At 39.7% G+C, this 13956-nt stretch overlaps 1 protein-coding gene across 1 annotated transcript in view; it reads left to right on the top strand.

Moving 5' to 3' along the window:
• ADGRB3 (adhesion G protein-coupled receptor B3) overlaps positions 1-13956 on the top strand; it is a 473802-nt gene that overhangs the window by 357472 nt on the left and 102374 nt on the right. The gene's annotated exons all lie outside the window — the stretch shown is intronic.

Below are 13956 nucleotides of genomic sequence, written 5' to 3'. Positions count from 1 at the left end.
TTCCCTGCAACTGGAAGGATAGAGGAGAACACTACTTGTGCTCCTGATCCCTTAACCAGTCATCCCAAGGCTCTGAAGTCTCTCTTGATTGCCCTTGGAGTTCTTGTTGCAATTTCATCGCTGCCTACCTGAAAAATCAATAATGGATAATAATCTGAGGGTCATACCAGGGTAGGAAGCTTTCTCTTCACATCTTTAACCCAGGCCCCAGGGAGGCAGCAGACATCCTGAAGAAGTGGGTCCGGTCTGCATATTGGGCCTTCTGTTCCCTTCAGAAGGGAGTCTCCTATGGCAATGACCTGTCTTTTGTTCTTTATGGAAGCGGTTTTGATGCAGGGCGTAGCCCGACTTAACCTTGGTGACACCTCCAAGCTAGATGAACTATTGTCCTCGTTATTGTTCAGTTCCACTTTCAGAGCCTCATACCTATTATGCAAGGGCACCTGGGAAGGTGGGGTAGTCACAGAGGAGACATGCCTGCTGTGCCGGGCAAGAACATGTCGCCATTGCTCCCTATCACTAAAGTCACTGTGTTCAGCCAGGCAGAGAGAGGACAGGGAATCCTCCATATCATGTGTCCTGTCTGCCTGTCGGGCCTGTCTCAGGGAAGGTAGGGTGCGATTCCAGTAGTCTATCTCTCTCTTGCATTCTCTGACACTTCTCAACCTACTTACCTCCTCCCAGAGCTCGGTCACTAAGCGGAGGAGTTCCTCTACCTGAGTGCACCTCCCACAGCTGTGCTCACTGCTGCCCTCCGATACCAGCATAAGAGCAGGGCACAGCCTGCAGTCTGGCACCTGGGTGGCAGCATGTTCCCACCGGTGGTCTATCTGGGAAGCTGCATCCATCGTGGTGGGTGCAAAGCTTAGAGAGGCCACGGCTTTCTGCTGGGTGGATACCATTGCTCCCTGGTCGAGCTGGCAGAGCTTCAGGAGCCTTCCTGCACGCCCTTCTGTGCAAACTGCTGCGCAAACTAACTGCCGCGCCATGCCCTGGTCGCTAGCGTTCTCTAAGGGCTTCTTGTATACATGTGGGGGGCTTGGCCGCTGTTGGTCCTGGCCCTGCCCAGGTCCCATCAGCTGCTGTGGCGCGAGTTGTGGGCTCCTGGTGGCTGTCTCGGCTCCCCCTGAGGTTCCCCGGTTCAGGAAACCCCCCCTGTGCACCGCACCAGAGCACTCCACTGCGGATCGTGCCAGCACCAGGGCTGCTTGCCTCAGCGACACATATGCAATGTGGAACAACCAGCAAACTGAAACGTGATCAGTTTGAAAGCAACACCTTTAAACCAGGAATAATAGTTAAAGTATAAGCTGGGCTGAACAGGTGAAAGATTAGTCTAGCCCCAGCATCCTGCCTGCCACAGTGGCTGTTAAGAAATGCCTGGAAGACTGCTTAAGAACAAGGTACTTATTTAGTAGATATTCCCCTGGTATGCCTTCCAAATTCCAACAGGTTTGTGGTGTACATTCAGATTTTTTATCTTTGTGTACTATAGCCTTAAAAGATTTTTTTTTGTCTATGAATTTATCTGATCACTCTTTCAGGTCGCATAATCTTCTGTCATTTATAACCTCCTGTGGCAATGATTTCCGCAACTTAACTATGCCCTGTGAGAAAAAATGCCTCCTATTTTTTGTTTTGAATATACTGCCCAATAATTTCATTTAATGCCCTTAGATCTTATATTACAAGGAATAACAAACAATCATTTCTGGTTCATTTTCACCATGGCACTCTTACAGCCCTTTATCAGACCTCCCTTGACCACCTCTTACCCAGGCTGGAGGGACTTACCTTATGGAAGCTGTCCCATATCTTCTGTCACCTTGTCCCCTTTCCCTGTAGCATTCCTAGTTCCACCAGATCTGTTTGAGTTAGGAAGAGATCAGAACTGCATGCTGCGTTCAAAATGTGGGCACACCGCAGAGTTTTTTAGAGTGGCATAGTCATATTTTCTGTTTTGCTATTTCCAAACCCCTGCCGAAAACTAATATAACTGAAGAACACATCATGCACTTGACATGCTCTAGCATCTTTGAATTAAAATATACACATAAGTTTTCTCCAATGCATAGTCAATAGAAAGATGTTTGCTTATATGTAATTTTAGATATCATTTAGCTGTCTGAGAGATCAAAATATAGTGCCAGGTTCTGATGTGAGTTATACTGAGGATACTCCATTGAAGTTGACAGGTCCAATCAATATACAGCATGCACTGACATGAAGCGGATTCATGACATTCCCTGAATACTATATATGCACAGACAATGATTGCAATTGCATTCATCATTATGTAATTTCTAGGAGATATATTCTAGCTAATAAACTTCATGTACTAAGTAGTCTGTATATAATTCAGATCGAGTAGTGTAATCTAAATTAATTGTATTCTTTATTTATTGCACTTTTAAAACATCAAGTAGCATGAGAAGGTAACAGAATGCAAATTACTTCAAAATGTAAGAAGACGCTGTAGCAGTTTCTACTTGCAACACTATGTCTGACTGAAGGGAAAGGCATTTCAGATTTGGAGTTTTCAACTAAAGCATGCCACATCTATGTGACACATCACAGACAGACAGACAGCTTGTGATATGCCTTTCATGCCAATGAGAGTTCATTCCATTCTGCAAAAACTGCAACATTAACTAAATAATGTTACTGTATATGTTTTAGATACGTATACTTTCAATATTCTAAATGGTATAATGTTGTAGGCATCAAAAATAATGTATGAGACCTCCACGTAGAGATAAAAGGAAATAAATATAGCACTGTATTTGGTTGCATTTTCTTTTGAGCCTAGAATTAATTTACCTTCACATTTTTATTTTGGCCTTGAGTCCTAGGAATGTCACTTAATTTTCCTGTGCCTCATGTTGAGATTCTGGATGACGCTGTCCATCTCTGTTTTAAGGCTTTCAGCTGAAAGGTGCTATATAATGTGGGTAGACCATTAGTGTATTAACATTGATTATTTTGGGACACTTTTTTCAGTCCTTTTCTACCATACCTGAAGGCTGAAGAGTACACCAACTTTGTCAGTCGACAGCAGACAAGCCCGTTATTACAACCCCTCTACCTGCAGAGCATTGGGAATTCTTCTTGTGCTGTTTCCCACAAGGAAGCCACATACAAACAAAAAATATTCTCAGGAGATGGAAGAAAGTGTATAGGCTAGTAAGCTTTTCTCATTTGTTCAGACAGGCTTTTTTTGGCATCTAGTTAAGGCACATACTTCCCAACACCTCCTCTGTCCCTTTTTTTTTAGACTGTGAAATAAAAGCGCTTATCCAACCTCTTAACCAATTTCTATAGTTTTTAATGCCAGCAGTCACATTTGTCTAAATACACAATCTAGCTGACATGTGACTAGCTGAAATGGATGTACCAGAGGAGTAAGAGGACGTAAATCCTGTATTGCCAGTGTTCAGTGCAATAATTTTTTCTGGGACTTCCAGATATATGGTTGTTACAAATGCAAATTGTCTGTTGCATTGTGAATGCATCAGACATATTGCACATGTGCAGATCAAATTCAGAGCATATCCACAGAATCCACTGGACCTTGTGCACCACAGTGCCCTCCTCTGCAACATGTGCCCTTGTACCATTGAGTCAGCACAATCCCTGGTACGTAAAGTTCACTGTCCAGACATGGCACAGTGCAGGCCCTCATTCTTTTCCCAACATTTTCCAGATGAAATATGGAAGCATCTGTTTTCATGTGTTGTGATGCAGTGTGAAGCACACCTCCTTCTTCTAGCCTTTGTACTAGGCACTCCTAGCAAAAAAACACAGTGGAACAGTTTAGATGCTATCTCCAGAGATTATCATTATCAGCTGACTTTGTTTTAGGCAACATTACCATTACACAGGTGTGAAGTGGTATTAAAAAGCATGTCAGTTAGGTGTAATTTACTTTACTGGGCAGTTGGTCAGTAAATACATCCACTCAGGAAGATTCAGATGAGCAGTAGCTCACATAACTGCACTCCAAAGTGGTTACATTCAAACCATTTTGAGTCTGGAAGCTGAGCAGACACTAAGGTAATAAGCCTTACTGAAAAGCAAGAACATCAGGGCTAAGACCAGTTTAGAAGAGTCTAAAATATACATTAAGGAGGTGTCTTTTTACATCTTCTTTTTCTTTTAACAAAAGAGCTTCCATTTCCTAACTCTGTACTTGACTTTGAGTCTGTAATCACAATGATTTTCCCATATCTTAAAAAAAAAAGTGAAAATTATTAACACAAAAAAGATGCATTACTTTATAATGTCATAGAAGTTAGCTCTGTGAATTATAGAATTTTCAATGTACAGCTTATATGTATCAGCTTTAGCAACATCTGGGTTTTTTCGTTTTGGTCTTTAATCAGATCATAAACAACACTGTAAGAAAGCTTTGCGTTCAGCTATATTGCATTACATTTGCTATCAGCTCGGCATATACAAAGTCAGTGCATCCCAACTGCTTGCACAGATTTGTTGCATTGGCCCATTTTAATAAAGTCTCAGTCATTATGTGAGATAGGCAGATACCTGCCGCTATAGGTACCTTAATCCTTAATGGACTTTGTCAGACCTCCTTTCCAGTCACCATACAACTCTGGAGAATCTTAAATCCAGAGGTTCTTATGAGTTTTAATGTAAGCTGCTTGGCCACCAAGTCTTCATTCTAATATGCTCAAAAGAACCTCAGCATTAACTCTTATCAATATACGTAAACAGGTCATCTCTCTGTCATTCTTGACTGTGGCCTTTACTTAGCAGTGAATTGGCTACTACAAAAAACATGGACAACACATGTATGAAGACCTATACTATAGTTCTTTTGTCCAATAGTTCAATGGTTAGAAAATTCACCCAGGACAGGAGAGACTTACTCAAGGAGAGGTTTCATCTGTGCTTGCAAAATTCAGAACCTTTTCAGGAGGAATGACCAAATCTCCAGGCTGTGGGGCATTTTGGAGTAAGGAAGCTTCTCTAATTCCCTCTGTTCATCATTAGTCCTATTCTTTCATATTATAATTAAATATTGATTGTCTGAAAGGGAAAGACTACTCACTTTTACAATCTGTGGTTAAGGTTTCCACTGAAGAAAAGATATCCAACTGAAGATGTTAAGCATCAGTCACTATAACACCCTTGTCACCTCAAACTGGCTAATTACTGTGTGGCTGATCTCAGTCAAGAGCCAATAGCAAACTATGCCTTTGTCCTATTGAGGTATTTGTATCAAATGTGCTTTTAATGTGCAGCCTGACAACCAATAAAAGATTTGGTGCAGGTTCAGTCAGGGTGCACTCTGACTCACCAAAGAGAGAACAGGGAGATAAGCATTACTCTTATTGAAGCAGTTGTTAATTGGCCAGTCAGGTACATGAGATAACATCTGATCTAACAAAAAGACATCTCTAAGGAAGAAAAAAAATACTTATTTTAATTAAGAGGGATGGTCAGATTATCTCCCAAATAAGAAAGAAATCAATGCACTTGAGGAAAAACCGATTAGATCTATTTAGACTCCTGGGGAGGACTTACAAAAGAGGTTTGGTTATAAAAAGCAAATGTCTTACACAAGGAAAAGGACATAACCTGAGGCCTAACTTATACAGAAAAGAGAACTCTTTATAAACTGAATGTTTAGGAAATCTTGCAGAATAACAGCTGGATAAAAAGGGAGACATACTGCTGACATAATCCCTGCATCAGTAGAGCAAACATCAGTTTTATTTTATTTCTTTTTTTGTGTCTTATAAACATTTGTAACTGTTTCTTGTTTTTGTTCGTTTGTTTGTTTTATCTCAGCCTGGCTTGAGTTAAGTTTGTTTTCAAAGTGTGAGTGGACAGAAAAAAGTCTTTACTTCTTTCTTTAAAATTGGACACTGAGACAACGTAGCTCCAGTTGCCATAGCTCCACAGCATGTTCTTCAGAGAACCCGCAGGTAACAGAGTTCTAGAATACACAGTAGGATTGTGTAGGAGCAGCAGGTGGTATCACAAGATACAGGGGAGGAGAGGTTGACAACCAGAAGGGTTCTTAGTCATGCACTTAATATATGAATGAACATGTATTAAACCTGAGGATCTTCAGAGAACATGTAACACTGGTGTTGGAATGCTTGATCTGCTGAATAAGTAATAGTGAGTAGAGCAGGAACTGGAGTGCAGATACCAACCCCTGTCTTCCTGCAGTATGGCTACAAAGTCCATGCTTTGCTTCACCTTCTGGCCCAATGCCAGAAGTTCTGTTCACTGAGCACCTGCTTCAGCAAGAAGGGGCAAGGGTACTCTCACACCAGAACATACTGTAGTCTGGAGTTAGGTCATCTGCTGCAAAATATCTGTTCAACACCCTTCATGCAGAGAAGGAAATTGAACTCACCTCTTCTATCTCACAACCACTGAGTGGTTAGATAAAAGGGGGACTCTCCGCTGGCCATCTTCGAGGTGAACCTAACTTCAGATTTTGAAAGGTAGCATGTACACATCTAGCTCCAAAAGAGAGCTCAGCTCTCTTTTGCATCACCAGAGCAATAAGCATCATTTCAGTGCCTGACCACTTAACATGCTTGCTTCTGCCATTCTCATTTTGTGCCTTAACTTTCTTCCTACATTATGGTTGGCATCTCTGGAGCCTAATTCAAAGCACTCTCTGAGGAGGCTGTACTGTTTTTAGTTTTATCTGTCCATTCAATCCAGAATAGCATAGGATGTTGTAACAGTAACAGTGATGGAAGCCCAGCCTCTGTTCTTCCCCTCATCAATTCCCCTTCACACTTCTTCCTCTCCCTGCTGGTCATAGCTGGCCTTGAAACTTGAACTAATGATACTATGCTTTATTGCTAATCTTGTCATTTGGAAGGAACATTAACGATAGCTACAGCCCTGATCCAGGCTTTGACATTCTCAATTTCCAGGATAAACTTCTGAGCCCCTAATCTTTTCCAGCCCCTGGCAATATACAATTTACAAGGATCCTTTTTGCTACGAGTCCCTGTGAATAATAGTACAGTGTGAAAGATTTCATAGGTTGATCATTGGGAAAATACTACATGATAATTTTTCCTTAGATACCCATAAATCTACATAAATATTTATAGTCTGAACAAACAAATATGAAAGATTTTACCGATTTTGTGAGGAGTGAAAGCTAATAAAATATTTGTTGAACTCCATCTTTTTTTTCTACTAAATATCTGATAATGTAATCCTATAAAATTAACCTAATTGAAACTGAGCAATTTTATACATATCCAAAATGCTACTAAACTCACTACTGCAGACTTTGAGAATATACATTTTAACATAGCAAGTCTCTATATGACTTTGTCCCAAGAAACTAAATATGTCATACAGCAACTTAAATGAAGAACCCGATCTCTAAATGTACCCACAGTTAAGGAATGCGTACTTGCAAAATGTAACATGATCTTTGTTGTCTTGGTCATTCCGCATTATCAGGTATATCTCCCTTTCACAGTGAACAAACTTAGCAAAACTGTATTGAAATGAAAGATAAAATTAGAGTACAGACTGATAATAAATGAGACCTCATCAGGAATGAAGGGAGACAGCAATTCACTGTAGAATTTGTACTAGAGTTGACCAGTTTGCTTCAATTATGTTTTTTATGAAAATAAGAAATATCCTTCTGTTGCTTCCTGTAGTTTCTGGGACATCATCATCTTGGGACAAGATATCCTGGAAGGGAAGTGTGGCCTCTTGTCTGCTCCATTCATTCTGGAGGTCCATGGGGAAAGAAGTCATAGTTCTCATAAATCCTCAGCAGATACCTACATCCTTTGGCAGTGTGTACATAGCAGGAACGCCCAGTACTTACTCCAATGCTACCTTCTCTGAGAGCATCTACAGGGTCAGACAGAGATGAAGCTTTGGAAAGCGATTGTTTTCCTTCAAATTTTTTGATGCACCAATACTCATCCTCTTAGGAGACTTTCTCTATAATCTTGGGAAAGGAGGGAGAACGCTCTTGTTCGAATGTCCATCCATTAGGCTCTTTAAAAGACAGAAATAGTGCTGAATGACTTGTTCAAAAACATGAATGGATCCTGTAACTCTAATAATGGTAAGTCTGCGTTATAGCAGCAGTACAGAGCACCAATAATCAAGAACTATGCAGTAGGAGGCAGGAAATTCCTAGCATTTGTCTCATCCCGTTTTTGTTATATCAGTCCTTTAGAATTTCTTTTCCTTTTACACTTTGATATGCTTGCAGTATGCTAATGACAGGGCAACTATTGATTACAGCACAGCTTTTGCACACTGCACGCTAGATCATGCCCTAAACTGCATGAACAGGAAAGTTATAATGAGTAATAAAATATTCCCCCAAGCATTAATACTCACTTCCATAGCTCCCCTTTTGATGAATCATTTGTGTATAGCAGTCAAACTGATAACCAACGCAATTTTTGATCTTCCTTCGGACATTTCTATGAGTTGTAGATTATTAGAAAGTTAATGTAACAATGTATGCTTATAACTACAACGACTCTGTTATAAAACCTACTTTTTAGGGTTTAATATCTCATCTGGTTTAAATCACATTGGAATAAAACTTGGTTTCCAGCCCAGATGCACATTTGTTTTACAAAAAAATTATTCAAATAGGATTTATTTTTTATATAAAGATCAGCAAGAAAATTAATTCATCAAGGATTTCTACTTTCTTTGGCAAAAAAATAAATTCACAAGTATGTCACTGAGGAAGAATAAACAATTCAATGCCTGAATTGGAAAAGTGGTCTTATTCCTTAGGAAAATGAACTCCCCATAATATTCTGGTTCGAGATCCAATTGCAAGATATTCGTCACCCAGCTTTTTCTTCTGATATCACACAAATTCAGATATCCTATTTAGGACATTTGCAGTACTTCAGACATGTAGTCATAAGGCAGTTATTTTTGTCCATTCTATTTCTTTTCATTTCCACGATTTCATGCATTAGTTTTTCTAAATTGCGTGAGGGGAAAAAAAGCCCTAAGTCATAATGATATAATGTTAATCATATTAAGAATTTCAGGGTGAACAATACTTTGTTAAACTACAGTTTTATGTGTGACATTATTAAGCAATGTGTGTTTGCTTCCATGTTTTCTTTGTGTTGTTTTTTTTTTCTTTTTCTTTCTTTCCTTTTTTTTTACTTTAGGAAAAACTGTGGAAATAAACCAGATGTTGCCGTATACTACTGGTAGGGATAAGATTGATCACAGTAGAAATTATGCATACTAAGAGTTAGGTCATGTCTCAGACATATGGACACGCACAACTGAAAGGAGACTTCTGCAGTTGAGCCTTCCCTATGGCTTCCCTGGGATTTTAGGTCCAGGTGTAAAGAAGTAAGCAGGTGTTGGAAGGACCTTATCTTCACTAATGTGCCAGCCAGCACATCTGAACAGGCACAATGATGTACATAATCTGCTACTTATAAGGGCCATGAGCTTCTCTCCTATCTTTTGCTAGGCTAAAAAATTATTATGTCTGCAATTTCCATGTGCTTCTCATCATTATATGTCATTCTTTACTGAGAACAGAGTTGGAATACCAAAGTCTGTCCTAACGGAAAAACAACACCTAGTTGAACAGAAAAAAAAAAGTATGATAATATACATACCCAAGAAGTAGGGAGAATTAAAATTATCTCAGGAGAAATAATATTATAATTTCTTAACTTCTGTGTAGCTTTCTTTCTACAAAGCTCTTATTAAATACTTGAATAACAGTTTCTTGCTGTTATTTAAGTAATGACACTTAATGGTCGAAACGATTTCTCATCCTACTTTAAGCACAGATATCAATCATCAAAGAAATTACTGAAGTAAGCTACCATCATACATGTGTAGCCCAGATGTTAATTCTTCGTTCATGATGATCAAAACCCAGGCAATTATTTGGATTGCTAGTTGCCAGTATGGAAAAAAATAGTTAACAATATTGTTAAGTTCCTTTTTCTCTGTCTCACAGCATCTCCCTCCAAAAAAAATCTTTCATTTGAAAAAAAATTTTCAAAATAAACTAATAAGGTAGACAGTGTATGATATGAGGTGAAGTCCTTTACTGAATGGTTTTGACAGCAATGTCTTAGTTGATTTTTATTCATCGATATGTTAAAATAGACAAAACAATGCAATTAGTAAGACATATATATTATTAATTTTAACAAAATCTGTCAATAGTAAGTGGTAAACCGTGCCATGAGACCAAGAAAAATACTTCGAAATAAGGGAAACATAGTTGCTAGCGTATCAAATGTGGCTTGATCATCAGTTTGTGTCAGATTGGCAGTTGTGTCTGTGAATGAATTTTTTATTCTACAAAAATGCTCCTATCCTATAAACTACATTTCCATTTCAATATCTGAGACAGTCATATCATTGTTTTCAGTAGTGAGCATCACTTACATATCATGCAATATTGCATAATACATTATTAAAGAGTAAAAATCACCTTATTTCTTCCGTATCACACATGATTAAAATACTTTTCTGTACATTATTTGGCCATCATTTTTATTGCACATTATGTTCCCAATTCTTGATTAGAACTAAGAAGTTTACATTAAACTCCGAAAGGGTTTTGAAAAGACACTCCAGCATTCCTCTAACTGTAAGACTACTCTGAGAGGGACACACTCACAGGCAAATGTTGGAGCTGAGGTTTTTTTGGTGCTTATGCCATATTAGCCATAGATCCATGGGCCCAAATTACATCCTACTTAGACTTTTTCTCCTACTTCCCTGCTTCCCCTGCTTCTTCCCCTGCCTCAGCTGCAGGATGACACAGGATCTGCAATGGTGAATCTATGCTTCTTGGGAATTCCTTTGCTTATATTATGGGAATTCTGCCAGGTTGATTAAATCATCTGTAGCTCAGAGGAACAGTACAAAATTGCCAATAACAGGCATGAACCTACATCTATACTTGCTATGTATTTTCAATTTGATAATTTTCCTTGATATAAATAGAACAAATGTTAATAGTACCTGTCAATCCTTTATAGCTTTCTGCATAACAAGAAAGATCCGCAGGAATAATAGGTGCCCTTTTGCATATTCTTATGATAACCCTAAAAGTTAGACACATAGTCAAAGAAAATCACACCAAAAAGGAATGAAACTTCCAAATATGAGACAGATTCTGATTGGCCCAGAAGAGTTGCATTATAAGAGGGACAGATCATAGATGGAGGACTTCGTAAAAAGCGTAGCATTGAGACGCACTAAATATAATACATCTGTTTTAACTCCATATTTCCATTTGTTATTTACTTTATACCTAAAACCAAATACTGGTTTTATGTCAGCAAGTCAAAAGGTCCAGCATCTCTGGGTGAGTTAGTAATCATACATTTACTGTTCTGCAGGCATAAGCATCATGCAACAAATTGCAGTTACACTTTTCTTCTGGATTCTGCTCATTATTCCGTCTCCTTCATGGACTTATTATAACATTCTGCACAGCTTCTGTCAGCCATCATTTCAACAGGCTACAAATATATTTATTAATGAGGCTTGCTTTTTTTTTTTAACTGCATTGGTTAGAAAAGAGAGATAGACCATATTTAATTACAGAATTTTCATCTGTTACGTATTCAAATTTAATGCTGCTAGGCAAGAAATTGAAGGGTATCACTGAAAAAATGAACAATGAAATGTAAAAAGTGTCCGTATTAGACTGACTCTGCTCCTGCCGTGTCAATGGATGTCTTACTGTTAAATTCAGTTAGAGCACTTTCTTCATTTCAGAGTGCTTTTGGAAATTCCACTAAAATTTTCAGTAGTATTCAAGAAGTTTTGCAAAATATTTACTGTATTTGTAATACCTGGTGATATAGTACAACAGTGAACTGCTCTGCTAATGTATGACCGGAATTTTGTATTTGCGCAAGTGACTTGAAGAAGAGAATGAGCCCCTCTAAACCTGGTGGACTGCCCATGATGTATACTAATTTAAATATAATTGTAATTGTAACAGATGTTTTGTTTTAAATTAAACCGGTCTCTGTGGTTGTCTACTTTTTATAATCAGAACTCGTCTAACTCTGTGCATTGGACACCATCTGCAAGGATTTAGTGCTAACTGTATGTATTGTGTGTCTGGTGCTTTTCAGCATAGGGTGAATTCAATATATTAAATCTTATTCTCAGGATTAATAATACCATCCTTTTGTTTTAAAACATGTCAATTTCTCTTAAGCTATCATTCTTTAATATTTAATCAGCACAGATAAATGCATTTCATTTGGCCTGAACTATGTGTCACAATAAGGTAAGAGACAGGAAAGCTAATGAAATAAATTGGTTAAGCCATACAGAAGATAATGCTTCAGAATTTAGAACATGTAACCATATTTTTCAAAGTGGATGTTGATTTAGCCTGTGGCTCTCTGAAAGACACAATTTGTGAAGGGAAGCTAATAGACGGCTTTAGTGGCTTGAAGAATTGGTGATTTTCTCTCAATTGTTTCCCTCAGTTGCTGTTTGTTTTGCTTATTACAGGATACTGTTCCGAAGACAATAGTGTGTAAGGGTTACATCTGGTGTGTGTTCAAAAACTAGTGGCGCAAAATGCCGAGGTGGGCTGGGGTGAACTGCACTCTGAGAGCAGGCTTGGGATAACAAATTGGCTTTGCATGAGGGCCCTGGCATATAGAATCATTCACAAAGGTGGGTTGTCAAGGCAGAAGAGGTGAAACAAGGGTGATTACAGGGACTGGAAATTATTATTCCCCCACCTTGTTTCTTCCACCTTCGTTTTTCTTTTTTCAAGTCATTTAGTGACCTGAGGTGAAATGGACAGGAATTGACAGCGCACACGCTGCTGCTGGCAGCAGAGTGGCTGCAGTTGCTCCCTGGACATGAAAGGAGAGGAAAAAAGAAGAAAGAAACCTAATTGTTGTTCTCTAAACCTAACACATGTAAAGATAATAGGTTTGCTTTAGTTGAAACCAACCCCTTTTTCCTGTAGAAATTATTTTCCCCCCACTGCAGTTCAGGAAAAAGGAGAGATGATTTTTTGTCTCTCCCTCTCCCTCTCCCTCTCCTTGCCTGCACAAAGAAAACGTGGGTTGATACCATTTTTATTGTTCTGCTGGGGTGGGTTTCAGACCTTGCATTAGCATATTGAATGTCTAATTGAATTCGGGGGCTGTGTTAATCATCTTGTTTTGTTTAGGGGTGGTTGGTGAAAGGTGCCAGCAAATGATCACTTTGGCTTGGGGTTAGGATGGTGCTGCCACCCCAAGAAAAAGAAATCAAGAAGGGGGAGGGAGCTAGGGAAAGGCGAGTTGACTGAGTGATGTCTGGAGGGCGAACTCATGTGTCTCTTTGGTGATGTTGTGTGCTGCTGTACTGAAATCCACCCCTCTGCTGGAGCTAAGGCAAGAGTTGGAGGCATCTGATGCTGCCGTTTCCAGGGTGAAATTTCTAAGGCTGATCACTGAAAACAACAACCAAAAAACCAAAAATCCTCAGCAAAAATAGCCATCAGAACAGAAGATCCGGCATCTCCCGGTCCAACTGGCATAACCCAGACAGACGTTTGAGAACCATCTGCCTTTAAACTAGCCACACACACGAGAGAGGGAAGGGAGGGGGTGGGGGCAAAGAAAGAAGGAAAAAAGACACTACAACTACCGACCATCACATTTTTTACAAAAGGGCCAGAAACAGAGCCGGTAGGAAAGGAAAAGAAAAAAAAAAGAGAGAGAGAGAGAGAAAAAGCCTCCCCCTCTTCCCCCATGAGTTTTTCGCAGTGCTCTGGTGAGGCTCGGAGGTGGCTGGCAGCGCAGGGGGCGGCTGCTGCCGCGGCTGGCGGGGCTCCGCGCAGCGCAGCGCAGCGCGCCGGGCTGTCAGCACCGCCGCGCCGGACAGCTCCGCGCAGCACCGCTCCGCGCCGCGCCGCTCCCCGCTCCCCCGCTCCCCGCC

Source organism: Gymnogyps californianus, chromosome 3, assembly GCF_018139145.2.
Source record: "Gymnogyps californianus isolate 813 chromosome 3, ASM1813914v2, whole genome shotgun sequence".
Taxonomy (NCBI): Eukaryota; Metazoa; Chordata; class Aves; order Accipitriformes; family Cathartidae; genus Gymnogyps; species Gymnogyps californianus.
This window is presented reverse-complemented; position numbering and strand designations above follow the sequence as displayed.